Source organism: Apostichopus japonicus, chromosome 17 (assembly GCF_037975245.1).
Source record: "Apostichopus japonicus isolate 1M-3 chromosome 17, ASM3797524v1, whole genome shotgun sequence".
In the NCBI taxonomy this organism is placed as follows: domain Eukaryota; kingdom Metazoa; phylum Echinodermata; class Holothuroidea; order Aspidochirotida; family Stichopodidae; genus Apostichopus; species Apostichopus japonicus.
The window spans coordinates 10265919-10283243 of NC_092577.1; the positions used below are offsets into that span (position 1 = coordinate 10265919).

The following is a 17325-nucleotide window of genomic DNA, read 5'->3' on the forward strand; positions in this document are numbered from 1 at the left end:
GTGCCAGCTCTCAGCATTTCCAATGACATTTAGTTTTAAAGTTAATTTTTATTTTACTTTTTCAAGGCCCAAAATAATGCTTACATGCTGTAGATATTACCTGTATTTTCTTATTTTGCAAAACTTAATTAAGCTGAATGCTACTGTGATTGTGCTTAAATTCATTATCAACATTGGCAGTCTAAGATTGAAAGTAATTAAGGTAACCTTGCATTTTATTTCCAGTGTAGATTACAACTTAATCCATAAGTTTACAATTACCCTCATCCTTATTCTATTTTTTTAAATCTTCATAATTATGGAATTTAAAGAGAGTTAATTCTCCCTTTTCTGATCCCAGTGTCATGCAAGGTATGAGGACTCATCGCATTTTGCAGGAAATGAGCACATAACTGATGGGTAAGTTATATATCTTTTAATTATCCAATATATGTAAGGGTATAGCTCTGCAGTATTCATTTGAACATTTATGTGTACCCTGCTAGCTCTCTCTGATATGAATGCAAAGCCCTGTATATAACCTTTACATAGAGGCATGACTAGTGATTGTCAATATTGAACCTCTGACTATACAGACTCTCCTTCCACTGCCCTCCCGGAACCCCTCATCCAAAAGAGCAAAAACAAGCAGGGTTTCCCTATTAAGAGCAAATTGCAAATCATGCAGCTTTGCTCAATATCTATACTCTCTGTCACAAGACTATGAAGAATGTCAATGTGGTATCCTTACATCACTCATGGCCAGTCATATCAGAAGTATGAAAATAAACAGGCATTTTGGAATAATAATAATAATAATAATAATAAATGAGACTTATACAGCGCCAAATCAGTAAACAAAAGTCAATGCTCAAAGCGCTTTACAAAGAACAAGTGAAAGAATGGGTCTTAAGTAGACTTTTGAAAGTAGAAAGTTTATAGCATGTTCCAATGTTCGAATGTGATCTGGTAACTTGCCCCAGAGATAAGACCCAGAGTATTAGAAGCATCTGTAACCATAGTTCTTCAATCATGGTTTTGGAACAGTTAAATACAGTTTGTTGGAGGAAAGAAGTGTGAGAGTTGGAAAATATGGCAAGAGAAGTTGTGACAGGTACACAGGCTGTTCCAGATGATGAGTACAAAAGGTGAGAAGAAGTAGTTTATACTGAATTCTGTAGGCGATAATGAAGTTACTCCAGAAGTGGGGTGGTTTGGCAATTGATTTTTTTACTAATACACTTTCAGCTTCCCCAAATTCCCTTCAACTGCAAAAAGAAACACTAAGGTATTTTTGGGGGAATTTCATCCTGGAGGATTTACTTCATAAATTGAATATTCACTATAAAATATATTCAGCATATATATATAGATTTACCATATAAATTCAATATTTAAATTCCAGATATGCAATGCACAGTCAGTATGGTAGCATGCACATTGAACCATGTGGATTTGTACTTTACTTATTCATTATAATATATCATTATTTTTATCCTCTTTGATTACTTTTTAGGATTGTATATTTAATATACAATTCACACACTTCATACTCTAACAAGTCCAACTACTAATGAGATTGTAACTTTGTTAACTACTCTAGTACTCTGTAAAATGTTACAAAGTGATGACATCAAAGCGATTGTCACCCAAAAATGTAAAGTCTAAACGAACCCCATTCCCGACCCCCCCCCCCTTCCTAACACACAAACACACACAAATCATGTGTTGATAACTTTTATGATGTAACTGTTTTAATTATCATACTCTAATTACTAATTTAATAGATATGATTACTCTTAAACCCAAACTAAGGTGACTATTTTGTATACCTGAGGTAAAACCCCTACGGGAGCTTAAAAGTGCCATTAAAATAAGAAAAGCTTTGCCCCATAAGTAAACCTTTTCAGTAAATTGTTTAGATCTCAAGATGATATCTTATCAAATATGAGAAAAATGTTGGATTGCTCAGTTGCTTTCACTCCACAATTTACTATTCTTCTGCAAAATGTATATTCTTCAATTCATGCCAACTGAGCAATTGAACAATATTCTGGAAAATATTTAACTGACAACTTATCTAGTCATAAGGTGATGTGGAAGATTTAGAGTTACCATGTTAATATAACACAACATCTTGACAAAATATTGAACCTTGGTTGAGATACCAAGTTACGCTAACTTGAAATCTCCGTAAAATTTGTTGAAACGATGAGTTGCCATGTTACACCTAACTCGTCATCTCGACAAAATTTTGATTTTTGGCGAGATACCAAGTTAAGCTAGCTTGACATCTCATTACATTTTTTAGATTCGAGACAAAACATGACCAAATGATAAGTCCCCTTTGCTAAAATGAATCCTACATTGTAACATGTAAAATTGTAAAATATATCTAAAGACCAAAAAGTTTGTGATAACTTTGCCTCTCTCTCCCTCCCTCCCCATCCAGATGCCATTGTATTGTGCTATTGTACAGTTGTTCGGTACTAAGCATTTACTGTCAGTTTGTTGTAAGCGCTAGATAGAAAAATTCAGGAATGAGCTCCATACAGTATTAATGAAAGCAATGTTAACCCTTTTGTCTGCACACTTAAAGACATATACAACATGAACCCTATACCTTTTCTTCGAGTTTATGGCAGCAACTACATTACAATAAAATGTTGTTAACTTGAATACCATGAACCCTTCTAATTATTTGTAAGAGAATCTTTTAGCATTCTGATTCCAGGCCATGTAACTTTAGTCAATGTTGTGAACACTTTAATGTGCTACATAAGGTGCAAGCTACTTCCATTCAAATATAGTACGCATTACGTGTGTTAATTAGATATGCAACTTCATTACTTCTAATTCTAACATATTTCAATTATTCTAAGAGTCATAAGGGGAAGGATATGGTTTTCTTTGGAATTGAACAAAGCAACATTTGACTGGCTCTTGAACAATTTACATTAAAGTTAGAACCTCATGGGCCTGTACGGAATAACATACTTTTAAACGTTTTCAAACTATATGACTATGGAGACGTTCATTGGTACTTTACTATCCTTGTTTAATATCAATGAAATATTCACAATTGAACAAAGACTCCAAAGTTAAATCAGTAAATCAAAATAAATTTAGTACTCCCACATTATACTTTACACCAAGAATTATGTAAAATGTGCACATATTTGAGCTCAGACATATAAATAAACTTGAGTTGCAACTTCAAATAGTAACAAACAAGGACTCCAAAGTTATATCAGTACTCCACAATAAAAATCAGTACCCCCACATGGTACTGTATACCAATAATTATGTAAGGTTTGCTAGTTTCTTGTCTGAAAAATGAGGTAAAAGTTGGAAATTGTTAATTCAAAGATTTGTTTTCTTTAAAAAGAACATATTTGAGCCCGGACATAGAAATAAACTTGAGTTGAAACTTCAAATAGTAACAAACAATGACTCCAAAGTTAAAACAGTACTTCACAATAAAAATCAGTACCCCCACATTGTACTGTATACCACAACTTATGTAAGGTTGCTAGTTTTTTGTCTGAAAAAATTAGGTAAAAGTTGGAAAAATATTAGTTCAAAGATTTGTTTTCTCTAAAAAGCACATATTTGAGCTCAGAAATAGAAATTAACTGGAGTTGCAACTTCAAATAGTAACGAACTCCAAAGTTAAATCAATGCTCCAAAATAAAAATAAGTACCCCCACACTGTACTGTATAACACAACTTATGTAAGGTTTTCTAGTTTCTTGTCTGAAAAATGAGGTAAAAGTTGGACATTTTTAAGGGTGCATCAAAGTATAAAAAGTTTTCACAAAATGATCTCTGACTTGCCTATTTTATCTCTCTCAGTACTAATTACATTTACGTCTTAAAGATATATTTAAAATCTAGCTTCATGCAATAGTGGCAAATGTTTCAATAGTTTCTCTGAAAATTTGAACTCAAAACCTTAAACCATTGCTTACTTATACTAATTCTGCACAATAAAAAACAATAAACTACATAAGGAGTACAGAGAAATTAGTGTGCAGGACAAAGTGACTTCAACATAAGACTAAAGAACTTTTTGCTTTCTTTTTCTATTTATTTCAATGATTTACAATTCATTAATCTGTACAAATTCAAATTCATTAATCTGTACAAATTCATTAATCTGTACAAATTCAAATTCTTTAATCCGTACAAATTCATTAATCTGTACAAATTCAAATTCATTAATCTGTACAAATTCAAATTCATTAATCTGAACAAATTCATTAATCTGTACAAATTCAAATTCTTTAATCCGTACAAATTCATTAATCTGTACAAATTCATTAATCTGAACAAATTCATTAATCTGTACAAATTCAAATTCTTTAATCCGTACAAATTCATTAATCTGTACAAATTCATTAATCTGAACAAATTTAAATTCATATTAGAATTGCATTTATTGCATCATTATTGAAATAATTAGTAAACAAAAACACAGAAACCCTGAGAACAGACCCTGAGAATTAACAGAAATACACATAAATATCCCAATACATAACGAAAATTGCCAATATATGATCTACAATCAAAGAACACCCTTTCCCCCACAATTGACACATAACATAACAAAAGTTGACCCCTAATTAAAAGTTAATTACACAAAAGACAAAACTAACAGAAAATTATAACTGGGATGTAATGTGATTGGAAGTATTACAGCACATGACAGCATATAAACAGGTAAAGTGCCTGTATGCATATTTTAATGTGCTGTTAGACTACGTTTAGAAAGCTAAGAGGCAGTGAGGTAGCGGTTGGTTAGTTAAAACAAATTTAACTAGGTTAATAAAGCTTAACTCATTTACAAACTATTTACAAAGTTATGATGGCTGACAGTGGCTACACATCTCAGTAAAGTATATACCCTTCCTGTCTTCTCCCTCCTCACTGTTGTCCTATATGAGTTTACCTATCAATCAACTATTCAGTAACGAGGGTAGGTAAACCTACATAGGACAAAGAGACAGAAAAGGAATACATATCACTGGAAGTTGTAATTTAAGAAGAAAAAAAAATCTAAACTACTGGTAGGGAGGTGATCTCCACGGCAACAAGACTGGTGTATTTACAAGCCGTGTTAGTTTTAGCTTTGTACATGCAGGGACAGGGGGAAGCGTTTGCATTTACAGCAAACAATATAATGAGAAAAAAATAGAAAGGTAGAAGGTACATTGACAACAACAAATTCAATGAAAAGAAAAAATCTACACTACTGGTAGGGAGGTGGTCTCCACGGCAACTAGATGGTGTATTTACAAGCCGTGTTAGGTTTAGCTTTGTACATGCAGGGAAAGGGGGAAGCTTTTGTATTAACAGCAAACAATGTCATGAGAAAATCAGTACAGAGGCAACTAATATTTACAGCAACTAAGATAAAAAAGGAAGAACCATTAAAAGACAAGTACTGAACAATACCAGGACAAGGACTAGACAATACCAGGACAAGTTAAGGACTGGACAATACCAGGACAAAGACTAAACAATACCAGGACAAGACAATACCAGGATAAGAAAATACTAGGACAAGGACTAGACTATAACAGGACTAGATGATACCAGGACAGTACAAGGAATGGACAATACCAAGACACAACCTTTGTCTTGGTATTGTTCGGTCTGTTTGTCCATTGAACTGGTATGATCTATTCTGGACAAACAATACAAACACATATATTGTACAATTTTTAGTACTGGCACAATAGACATCCCATTTGAAAGTAACAATTAACATTTGTATACCATTTAAAAAAACAAATTTTACACAATATGACAAATTCCTCCCTCCCCACCCCTTTTACAAGTTCCCTACTTATTAAATCTGCCTTATTCCCATGGATTCCTTAAAATGCCCCAGACTCAAAAGTTACCCCTTCCACTTCTAGGTTTGCCTCTTTTACAATAGTTTTTTTTCCTTTTCTTCTTTATGAGCATGAAATGTGAGTAGGAGTATTTGAACTTTACTCAAAAATCAATAGGAAGCCAGTGCAGATCCTTTATAAGTGGGGTGGTATGACATCTTTTCTTTGCTCATTTGACTATTTGTGCTGCAGTATTTGAAGTTTCTGAATTTGGAACTCAGGATTCCAAATAAAAGAGAATTTAATGGTAGTTAGTATAGGCCCAAAATTATAGCAAGCTATAATTGCTAGAAGTTTTCAAAAAGTACTATCCAGGGGGTCTCTACTCTCCAAATTGTTCTTAGACATTTTTATGGAACGCACAAGATGACTGAATGAAGCAGTGAGGAATATTTCCTCAAAGCTTAATACTTTTGACCAAAAGTGACCATATTTGTATATCTAGCATATTTGGAGCCGAAACAGCATAACTTTAAGTAATCTAGTTTGAAGTAACAAATGTACAAGAACTTCACATGATCTCTGATCAATGTACTTCCTCATTGGACCAATGTTTCATAATTTCCAATTAGCGGATCAACAGACATTTTCAACATGCTTATTGAAAGATGGATGCGCATCGAAAAAGGCACCGAGGTTCCTTACTGTAGAAGATACAAGTACAGACTCATTACCCACAGAAAGTAGAGGGTAGTTTTGTCTAACGACAGAAAATTTTGAATGAAATACAATAAAACTCAGTTCTATCACAATTCAATTTAAGATAATTAGAAGTAAACCAGCTATGAAGGTCTCTGATGCATCTTTCCATTATGCTGAAATCATTTTGTAAGTTGTCAAATGTTATGAAAGGCAACACCTGGGTATGGTCAGCAGAATGATGAAACTCACGTATAATATCACTTAGTTCAGCAAGATTCAAGGAAAAAAGTACTGGTCCAAGTACTGAGCCTTGTGGTACACCACAATCAAATTTATGAGATGCGGAAATAACATTTCCAAGTTGCACATGTTGATGACGATCAGAGAGATAAGACTGGAACCATCACAAGGCAGATCCTGTTATCCTGAACTTGAATGAGGCTTACTCAATAAAATATGATGATTCAACAGTATCAAATGCTGATGAAAGATCCAATAGAACCAAAAGAACCTATCGGTTTTTATCAAGCTCCAATGTAAGAAAGTTGTGGACTGCATTAAGGGCCATCTCAGTGCTATGGCCAGACTTATAAGCAGATTGATATGGTTTGAGTAGATCTTCCTGAATGAGGTAGTCCATTAAGTGTGATAAAACAACCTTTTCTTAAATTTTAGATACAAATCCCATGTTGGAAATAGGACAATCATTACGTTAGCAGTTTCTTTCTTAGTAATTTTTCTTTAACGCAGTAGCAGGAATCAAATGGGCAACTTTGAAAGAGTCTGGGACAGTTCTTATTGCCATAGAATGATAAATAATATGTGTAATTGAAGAATGCAGCACAGTTCAGCAATCCTTATCTTACCATGTTGGCAATGGATCAAGTAAACATGACTTGGATGGTAAATTCAAAATAAATTTTCTATTACAACAAAGTCCTCAGAAACCTGAGGTTAAGAGTCAAGTAGAGTGCCAGAAGATGGTGTAACAGAACATATTAACGATGAATGCTGGCTCTGAATATTTACTGATGCACAAAGTTCAGCAATCTTGTTGTAAAAATAACAGGACAATCTTGTTGACAGCTCAGTCTCACAAGAATAGTCTGGTAGTATCAATATTTTCCATTTGTGAGAAAATCCTTGGAAAAGCTTCAGTGACCCTTAAAAGAATAGTATTTCCTATTTGCCTCATAAATATTTAATATTTTCTATAGGGTTTGCTTGTAACCAGTGGTAGCATGTTCAAAATGCTGTAGATGTCAGGCAGTCCTTGTCCCAGTCCAACCTCCATTGCAGCATAGGTCATTCGCTGGTTGAGTTTTTGCTGGGCATGATGTTAGCTGATGTCTGTGGCTTTGGACCCTTGCTACAAGCCAAGCAAACCAAGATCAATTGAAAAGAGAGACCTTTGTAATTTTTTCAACTTGATGAAAGCTGAGAGGAAAAGAAAAAACAGCTACTGATTAGTTCATTAAGCATGAGGCTAGTCTGAGGAATTATATCAGCAGTAATTACTAATTACAGGGCAAAGAGAAAGAAAAAGAACATTCTCTTATCAGAGTCACTGTTTATAGCCTATAGCATGCTAGCCTTGCTACAACTTGGCTAATACTTTCTAGGCCTGGGCCTAGGCTACATGGAGCTGGACTTTAGGCCATCCTTTGTAACTAAACATACTGAAAATAACTCTCACAACGACGGAATAACAGGAAGGAATCAGATATCTGAATAAGTCGAAACACTTAACATATTCCAATATAGACCAGGCTATGAATGAGCTAGACCACCTGGAAGGAGGATTTATCTTATGTGGTTTTTCTAGACCAGAATTTCATAAGGAATAAGAATAGCTTGGGTAAAAAGCCCAAATCATGAATGCACGCCCCAAAAGGAGGTTTCCTAGGAGGGGTCGATTTTTTTAACGAAAAATGCCAGAGGTCTCATTTACACACAAAATAGGATAAAATGTGGTTTTTCTAGACCATAATTTCATAACGAATAAGAATATCTTGGGTTAAAAGCCCAAAACCTGAATGCAACCCACCCCCCCCCCCCGAAAAGGTTTTTTTCTGGGGAGTCTATTGTTTTAAGGAAAAAATACCATAAGTTAAATTTACACAAAAATAAGATAAGAGAAACTATTATCCTCAAGATTTAAACCCAGTTGGTTAATTAAGCCTTATATATTGGATGTGGTAACACTGGTGGTGGGGGGTATTACAGGTTCTCTAAAGTATCCCTATTTAACCCTTACTGCACTGGGGGGAGCATTATGAAATTTTTGCCACAAATTTTGAACTGTTTGAGATATGAACTAGATTCTTTCATGACTTTTTCCCCACTTCTTGCACACATTTTGACACCACTTTGGTCCATATAGGGCCCCTGTAGGTTAAGTTATGTACCAATTTGTGATGACCCACAGAAATGTTTGCAATTTTTACATTGACTTGTGTTAAAAAATGTTAGTTTAAATAGGTTACAAATACTCAAACTTTTACCCTTTATGATATGTAGCAATGCCACATGTTCCTCAAGCTCTGAGGATGCAAAAGTTGTATTAGATAACAACACATGTAGGCACATATCGCAAGGTCTTCAGAATGAGCGACATTGATCTAACCACCAGCACAGAAGACATCACTAACTGGCATTCATGCCCTCACAGGCAACGACTACAACTCTTCCTTCTTTTGAAAAGGAAAAAGGAACTTGCTACCCAGATAACATCATGCTAGCGGTCCACCGGCGGCCCGCCAGCTGCACCACTGGCGGTCCACCGGCAGGGAAAGCCGGCGGAATGCCAGAGATTTGGCCGGCTTTAATCCGGCGTTCCACCGGCGACTACGCCAGAAGACCGCCGGAGAAACACCAGCGTACCGCCAGTGTTTCACAAGCAGACCGCCGAAGAAACGCCAGCGTACCGCCAGTGTTCCACCAGTAGACCGCCAAAGAAACGCCAGCGTACCGCCGAAGAAACGCCAGCGTTCCGCCGGTGTACCGCCAGTGTTCCACCGGCAGACCGCCGAAGAAACTCCAGCGTACCGCCAGTGTTCCACCAGTAGACCGCCAAAGAAACGCCAGCGTACCGCCGAAGAAACGCCAGCGTTCCGCCGGTGTACCGCCAGTGTTCCACCGGCAGACCGCCGAAGAAACTCCAGCGTACCGCCAGTGTTCCACCAGTAGACCGCCAAAGAAATGCCAGCGTACCGCCGAAGAAACGCCAGCGTACCGTCAGTGTTCCACCAGCAGACCGCCGAAGAAACGTCAGTGTACCGCCGGTGTACTGCCAACACACCGCCGGAGAAACGCAAGCTTACCACCGAAGTACCGCTGAATTTCTGTCAGAGAGAGCTACTGGCTATCCACTAGCTAATATCCAGTGTTCTGGCGACCTGCTAGCCCACATCTGGTATTCCGCCAGCAACCCGCTAGGCAGAGATCTTCACATGAATTGCTAACCAAATATCTGTGTTCCGGCAGAAAACTGTCTGGGGTGTACACTAGAACAGAGCTATTGGTCTACCTACAAAGTTTACTGAATTACACATGCGGTTACATATAAAGAAACAATGACGGACACAGTGAAATAAGTTGCTATCATTTTATTACGCCTATAAATTACAAAGCGAGAAAATGAGTTCCAGCGTTAAATATTGCAACAGCACTAAAGAAATTCACTCGTCAACTGTTTGTGGTGTAGTCGGAGATTTTTCGCCCTCCCTCACAATCAGATGCATCCTTCAGAAATCTCACCACCGTCGCCTGAATATCAGGTGAAGTCGATTGTGCAATTTCTCTGTACAGCTTCTGCTAATCGAAACACATTACACAAAACATTACATAAAAGATTGCATTCTACACAAGCAATAAAATGAAGCCAATAATGGGTTACCCGATACTCATAGCTAGAACAGTTACTACTGTTCATGTTCCACAACCATGCATCAGTTACTACTGTACTGTGCTCGTAACACAGTAACATGTGTTACAGGTGGCACGTGGCAAGTTTTTTTGTAAATGCAAATTTCAAAAAAATAATAATTTAAAATTATAAAATTTAAAACATTAAAATTATTGCAAATTTTCACCTGTCTCACTCTTAGTTCAACGTGTCACAGCTTTTTTTTGATAATTACTGTGCCAACTGTAACACTAGCTATGAGTATCGGCTGGGGTCTCACATTATGATCACAATTGCTTAAACTACATTATTCACATTTTCACACATTTACAATTTTTTTCAGTGATATACGAAATATTTCCTTTGCCTTTGACAGTCACCTTCTTCATTTTATACTGAGCACATGCATTACTGTTGCAAATCCAGGTCCCATCAATTGGGAAAGAAAGTGACAATGGACCGATCAATAAAATCATATGGTGAATTAACTTTAAAATCAACGCTGAATGCTGCTTTTCATTTGCATCTGAAACAACACATCTTACATCAACATATATTTGTAGTAACTTTTTGAAATGACCAGAAATTCAATGTATATTAAAGCAAGAATTCTCGTTGAAGGGGTGTTGCATTGAAAAGTTGGCCGATCCATGAGTCAAATGCACAACCCCTTCCCCACAACTCAAGGTTCTCTTCACTGGTGCTGAAAACAAAAATGACACATATAAACTCACTTTCAATTATGTATTTCATACATGTAGCTTTGCAAAGGCTGTATTCCCAGTGGTACATGTCCAGTTCAGTGTGGTAGCAACTGCATTTGCCAATACATCACCCAGGATTCTTTTAACGCACTCCTTCAACGTGTTGCCACCAAGAATTGATAGTCTTTTGTTCTTGAAACAACAAAAAGAAAGAAAAGTTAATGAGAAACCATTCAATAATTATTATACAAACAGAAATATTCAAGTAATTCTATTTCATCCCTCACTTTGGCATCTTTTGCTAATTTCTTATCATTATTTTAAGAGGAACTAGCAATGCAGTGCTGCAATGTTCCTTTCTGAGTCCAGTCAAAAACAAGATTGATTTAACAGCCCACTTTTGTAGAATGCACTGCAATGTAAAATCATTTCTGGCCAAACTCTTGTTACCTAAATGCTTTCATGCTGTTACTACCTTTGAGTTTTAATTGTCTCCCAGGAAAAGGAAATTAGCCCCTCAGGAAATATTTTATTTTGTATAGACCACTGACACAATAACACCTGACTTGGCTTCAAATTTATAATGATAAACTAACATTACACTCTGGGAAACTGTTTTCTGATTACTTTCCTTACACTTTTAAACTGACTTACCAAATATCTTTCCAAAGTCTTGTTTGTTTCAATACAGTCATCCAGGTTATTAAATTCCTCCAAAGATCCCACAGGAATAGTAATGCGCTGGCTTCTAGCTTAGTTCCTGAAAATCCTGATCTGGAAAAATTGATAAATTGTGATTAAATTTGCTGATCACCATATGACCATCTTCCTCAAAAAACAACAACAACAACAACAACAACAACAGCATACTTTGGTGTTTGCATACTGCAAATTAAAGTTAACAGTAAATAAGTTCACAACAACATATTGTGCAGGAGAGGAATGGCTGTCGCTCCTTTATATACTTAGAATCCTTTCACTATTAACTTCAACTGTGTCATCATGCAGCTCAAAGTTGTTATCATTATTGCATGTTTCTTGTAAAATAGTGTTGACATGCCCATCAACCTCATTTTGTATTTTCCTTGTTTAGTTCGCCAGGGATTTCACATAAGTCTTTTTTTTTCTGTTAATCTACTGCAAAAAAAGAACCAAAAACAACAACCTAGAGCTCTTCATTCTGTATCCATTACTTACAATGGGCATCACCCCTTCAATTAATTTTTTTTTTTTTGAGAACTTCCTACAGTGTCCCTATATAAGGTCAAATTTTACATCATCAACTACAGACAAATCATGTTATTTGTTACTTTGTCTGCAGAGCTTTTTAAACAGAATAACAACTGGTAATTACCCTCCTGCTTGCCCAAAGTTGTATCTACTTTCATTGCCATATAATTCACCTGGGAATACAATAGAGGGGCAAATTGAACCTAAACTACCTCCACTAACTATAGATGCTTTCAATGATTTATTGCCAAGGAATTTAAACAGTTCTCCCCGCAACACTGTAAACGTTTAACCCTTTAAAGTAACTTTCCATAGAGTTAAATAGTGGCATGCAATACAGACATAGCATAGAGGCAGTTCAGCTATTGGGCAAATAAACTTTACTTTAACTGAGGATCGCTTCAATGTAGGCAGCTATTTTCTTGGAAATCATGTGCAGAATGATTCACCAGAAACTGAGCACATGGAATAGACCCAATGCAAATATTTCAAATTGACAGTAGCCAAGACAAAAAGCAACAAAAAGAGATAAGGCAGCCACAATTTTTTTAGAAGCCAAGAGGCTAGATATGTAATATTTTTCATTATCGTGTTGGTTGGTATCACCAAGGGCGTATGAACCAGTGAAAAATGTGGAGGGGCGGAAGTATCATTCCGCCTCCCCCCCCCCCCGGCTTCGCAAGTCAGAAAACCCCTTTTTCATTTCGAAATGAGAAAAAAAATCTCATGTGGAGCACCAAATTGCACCTAAGGCCAGGTGAAAATACAAAATTAAGTTTACAAAATGGAGTGGTTGTTGAAGTGTGCCATATTGCACCCTCCCCCAGGCCGGCCATCAGTCTTCAGCCCCCCACTCAAAAGTACCTTCCTACGCTACTGGGTATCACTATACTCCACAGGAGTAATCATAAACTATGATGACGATGATCTATTGTTCTCCAAAATGCTTAATTTGTCACATAAACTTTGAAGCCTAAGCACTAAACATGAAATCCAAAAAGATTTAACCACCAACCCATTCCTGATATTTAAAAACAACCATACTTATATTATTATTAATAAGGTTTTAACATTGAGTCCTTACCTTCTTAACTAGGCCTAGGGGCCTAGCTATAAACAAATAAAACAGTACATTGTACTAGTGTACTACTACTAGTAACTAGTACTAGCCTAGTATAGTAATACATATTTCAGAATATGATATTTAAAATTAGGAGGAAGCCTTCCATAGTCATCTAGTAATATTTACAGAATTAACCTTCTGCAGATAACAGTTTTCTACTAATAAAGTCAGCAAACAAATGTTTCGGCATAACCTAGCTATTATACAAACAACGGTCATTAGTTTACCTTTATGTGCGATCGTTATTGCTCAGCCTAACACAATTAACACCTACAAATGTAGGCTATGTGTAATTCATACACTGCGAAAGGCTTCTCATTAAGCGATACATTTTAGCCTAACGCTAGATTACGTCTAAGTTTATTTAAAAAATAGTCACTTCAAATACTTGCGAAATCAATTATGTACAACTGTCAACCCTTAGTAAGAAAAAACAGGTTCATACCTCTTAAGCAAATTTGTATCTGCAGACTGCAAGTACTTTCAAAAGAATAGATCAGGATATCCAACATCGAAAGAGTTGTAACGGATTACAAAAGCGACCGCTTTACAAACTAGCTGAGGACACTGAGCATTGTGGTTTAGCGATTGGATGCCAGTTATACTAGGCTCGTTCGATCAGGGAAAAATGTTTTCTGAACTTTTTTCTCTCAACTACGCTAAATTGTTCAAGATTAATAAATACTTCTTGGGATAGTTGAAATTTATTAAAGTATTTGGATATCGCTTATAACGTTATTGCTCAATATTTATTTCAGAATTCAAATTTGTTGAAAATATTATTCTGTAAGTGTTCCTGTGGTTAAGGGTATTACCCGCCCATTTTGCCCAAACGCTTGCCAACATTTCTTAATGTGGTATCCGTCAGACTCGTTCGATCAGTATTTTTTTTTTCCCTTCAAATATTATGTAGTGTATGATAATATATATACAATGGATGGTAAGCAAAATTTAACTACTTTGAGTTAGCTCAATCTTTAATTTACCTTATAGTTATTGGCAAATATAGGTTTTCTGAAAATATTATTCTGTTAATTGTGCCAGTGTGGTAAGGTAACTTCCCGCCAACTCTGCACAAAAGCTATCCAATATTTCCTCCGGCGGTACTGCTGTTGGCATTCCGCTGGACTTACAAGCCAGCTGTAATATCTATCGGTCCTTTAGCAGACCACCAGCCGTTGCCTAATAACGTATTAGCCCATGCAGCCGCACCTAAACCTGGCCTATACTAATGTACATAAAATCCAAGTGTTCTTAATTTTTCTCTCCACAGGAACAAATATATACAAAAAGCACAGGTAAAATAGTTTAATAGAAACTCATCTTTAACTAAACATTCACATAGAGACCTAAGATTTTGGACAGACCCGCTGGTCAATGTGCATGTTAGCTTGTGTAAATTGCTGAGTGACTTTCATAACATAATATTTGTGGGAAATTTTCTACGGCGTTACGCTGTTGGTTTGCTGTCGGAATTCTGCTAGGTTCTTCCAAGCAACAATGTCTATCGGTCCGTTGGCGGGCCTCCAGCGTGTAAACGCCGGCTTTTTTACGATGTCGATACGCTGTTGGTCCGCTGTCGGCAATACGCTGGGTTTTTCCAAGCAGCAATGTCTATCGGTCCGTTGGCGGACCTCCAGCGTGTAAACGCTGGCTTTTTTACGACGTCGATACGCTGTTGGTCTGCTGTCGGCAATACGCTGGGTTTTTCCAAGCAGCAATGTCTATCGGTCCGTTGGCGGACCTCCAGCGTGTGATGCGTACTGGGTATATAGCATAAAGAGTAGGAGTGTCAAAGAAGGTTTAAATTTTGAGGTTAATAAGATTTTGTTTTATCTTATTGTGTGTAAATGTAACTCATGGTATTTTTTCCTTAAAAAATGCCCCCCCCTCGAAAGATCCCCCTTTTCAGGGGGGTGCGCTCAGGATTTGGGCTTTTTACCCAAGATATTCTTATTCCTTATGAAATTCTGGTCCAGAAAAATCACATGAGATAAAGCCTCCTTCCGGGTGATACCTAGCTCATTCAAAGCCTGGTGTAATACTAGGGTAGAACTCAAATGAAGCTGTATATGATATATGTACATGTGCCTATAGTAACACACACTAGTGATGCCTAAAGCTAGCCTAGGCCTAGCCCATAAACCTTGGCCTAAGCTCGGAATGAAATTTAATTATTCATACCTCCTGGATAAAGGTTCACACTATTCAGGGAATCTGAGAGTTGCTTCAATTCCACAAATCTGTAGCCTTTAGTTGTGTATTGGTAAACTGGGGCAACTTCTGACACCATGGCTTGCTTGGTCGCCATGCCAAACTTCCTGCCTGACAGTGTCACTGACAACAGCTTACTATTACTTATAGTAGTAGTGCTACACTGAGAAAAAGCAGCGACTTTCTGTAAAACTTTCCATTTGTCAGTGAAATGGAGTCCCACGAAAACGAGAAACTTTGAGGGTTTTTTTAATTCCTTTTTTTGCTGGGTGCCATAAAATTTAGTTTTAAATGAAAAAAATTAGTTGGAATCAAGATGATGTCCTGAGATTTGGCAAATACAATTTTTGCACACGTACAGTAGTGAAAAGTTACAGATACAGGGAAGCGCAAATGGTTATAAATTTTCAAGAACAATTTTGTTTTTACTACACAGTCACAACACTTTGGAGGGCCAATTGAGCAAAAATACCAGAATTTTTTAACAAGTAAGCCATGATTTTGATAAGATTCAGAGATACTTCCTGATGAAAAAACTGATTACTAGTTACACAAAACTTACGGAAATATTTTTTATCATTAATGATCACTTATTAATGACTAATAAGTAACATTACTTTTTCACCTTATGGACACAATGATAACTTTGAGTTGAAGGGTGCATCAAAATACATACGAAGTTATCGTATCCCATATTGGAAAACACTGATCAATGGAATTTCGGAAAGAGACAATGTTGAGGGAACGTAGTTGGTATTTGCAACGCGTGAGTAGTACTGGGTATATTTTGAGGGTTGATATAACATGAAATGGGGTATCACTTGTATCTTCATCGAATTAGGCTGCCAGGGTTGCCGATTTTGCTTTCCTCGTGGTTAGTGACTTCATATTTCTCGGCACACTAAGTATAGTAACAATACCTATTTCGCGAATTAACGAATGTGCTGGATATATAGACTATGATTCCTATGTTGACTAGCTGAGTGTAGGTTACGTTTAGGCATCAAATGCTCCGTAGTGCAGTATTTGATGCACTAATTTGTAATTCGATGTTTCTTTTTCTCACAATTTGCAAAGGGCCATGCTTCCCTGCCCATCACCTCTCTCGTATATCTCTCTTTTTTTTTAACCTTTGGATGTTTGCCGCAATTAAGGCTCTCAAAAATAATTTAATATCGGCAGAAACGCTTATAAAACATGCCTCTAATCCATAGCCGTCGCATTAAGCATAACACTAGGTTGTTACATAGTAAAAAGGGTCTCGGAATAAAATTTGCTCAAATTATGCACAAGTGACGCAATTTTTCATGTGAAAAAACAATATTTGAGTAGTTTCTAGTTGTTATGATATCTTTACATCAATCTGGTAACATTCTACAGTAATTATAAACAAGTTACGATGGTACCATTTGCTGTTTAGTTTGATTGGCCTTAGCTTACATTTTCTAATTGAACTTGAATGGAATTAAATTGGTAACAAATAAGGCTGTTTAACTTCAAGTTAGTACTTCTATTTGTTCATAAACGGAATAATACTGATAATGTGTACAAACCACCCTTTGCAAGTGCTTATAAGCACTTTCAAAGGGTGGTCCCAATACATGCAAATTGTGAGCCCTCTTTGGA

General features: G+C 36.5%; 1 long non-coding RNA gene across 1 annotated transcript; it reads right to left on the reverse strand.

The window, feature by feature from the left end:
- Positions 1-10096: 10096 nt before the first annotated feature.
- On the reverse strand, positions 10097-14359 carry LOC139985114 (uncharacterized). Its single transcript, XR_011799293.1, has 4 exons — positions 13931-14359; positions 11787-11906; positions 11163-11324; positions 10097-10334 (listed from the first exon to the last, which is right to left on the reverse strand). It is a non-coding gene; the product is annotated as an uncharacterized lncRNA (long non-coding RNA).
- Positions 14360-17325: the final 2966 nt, after the last annotated feature.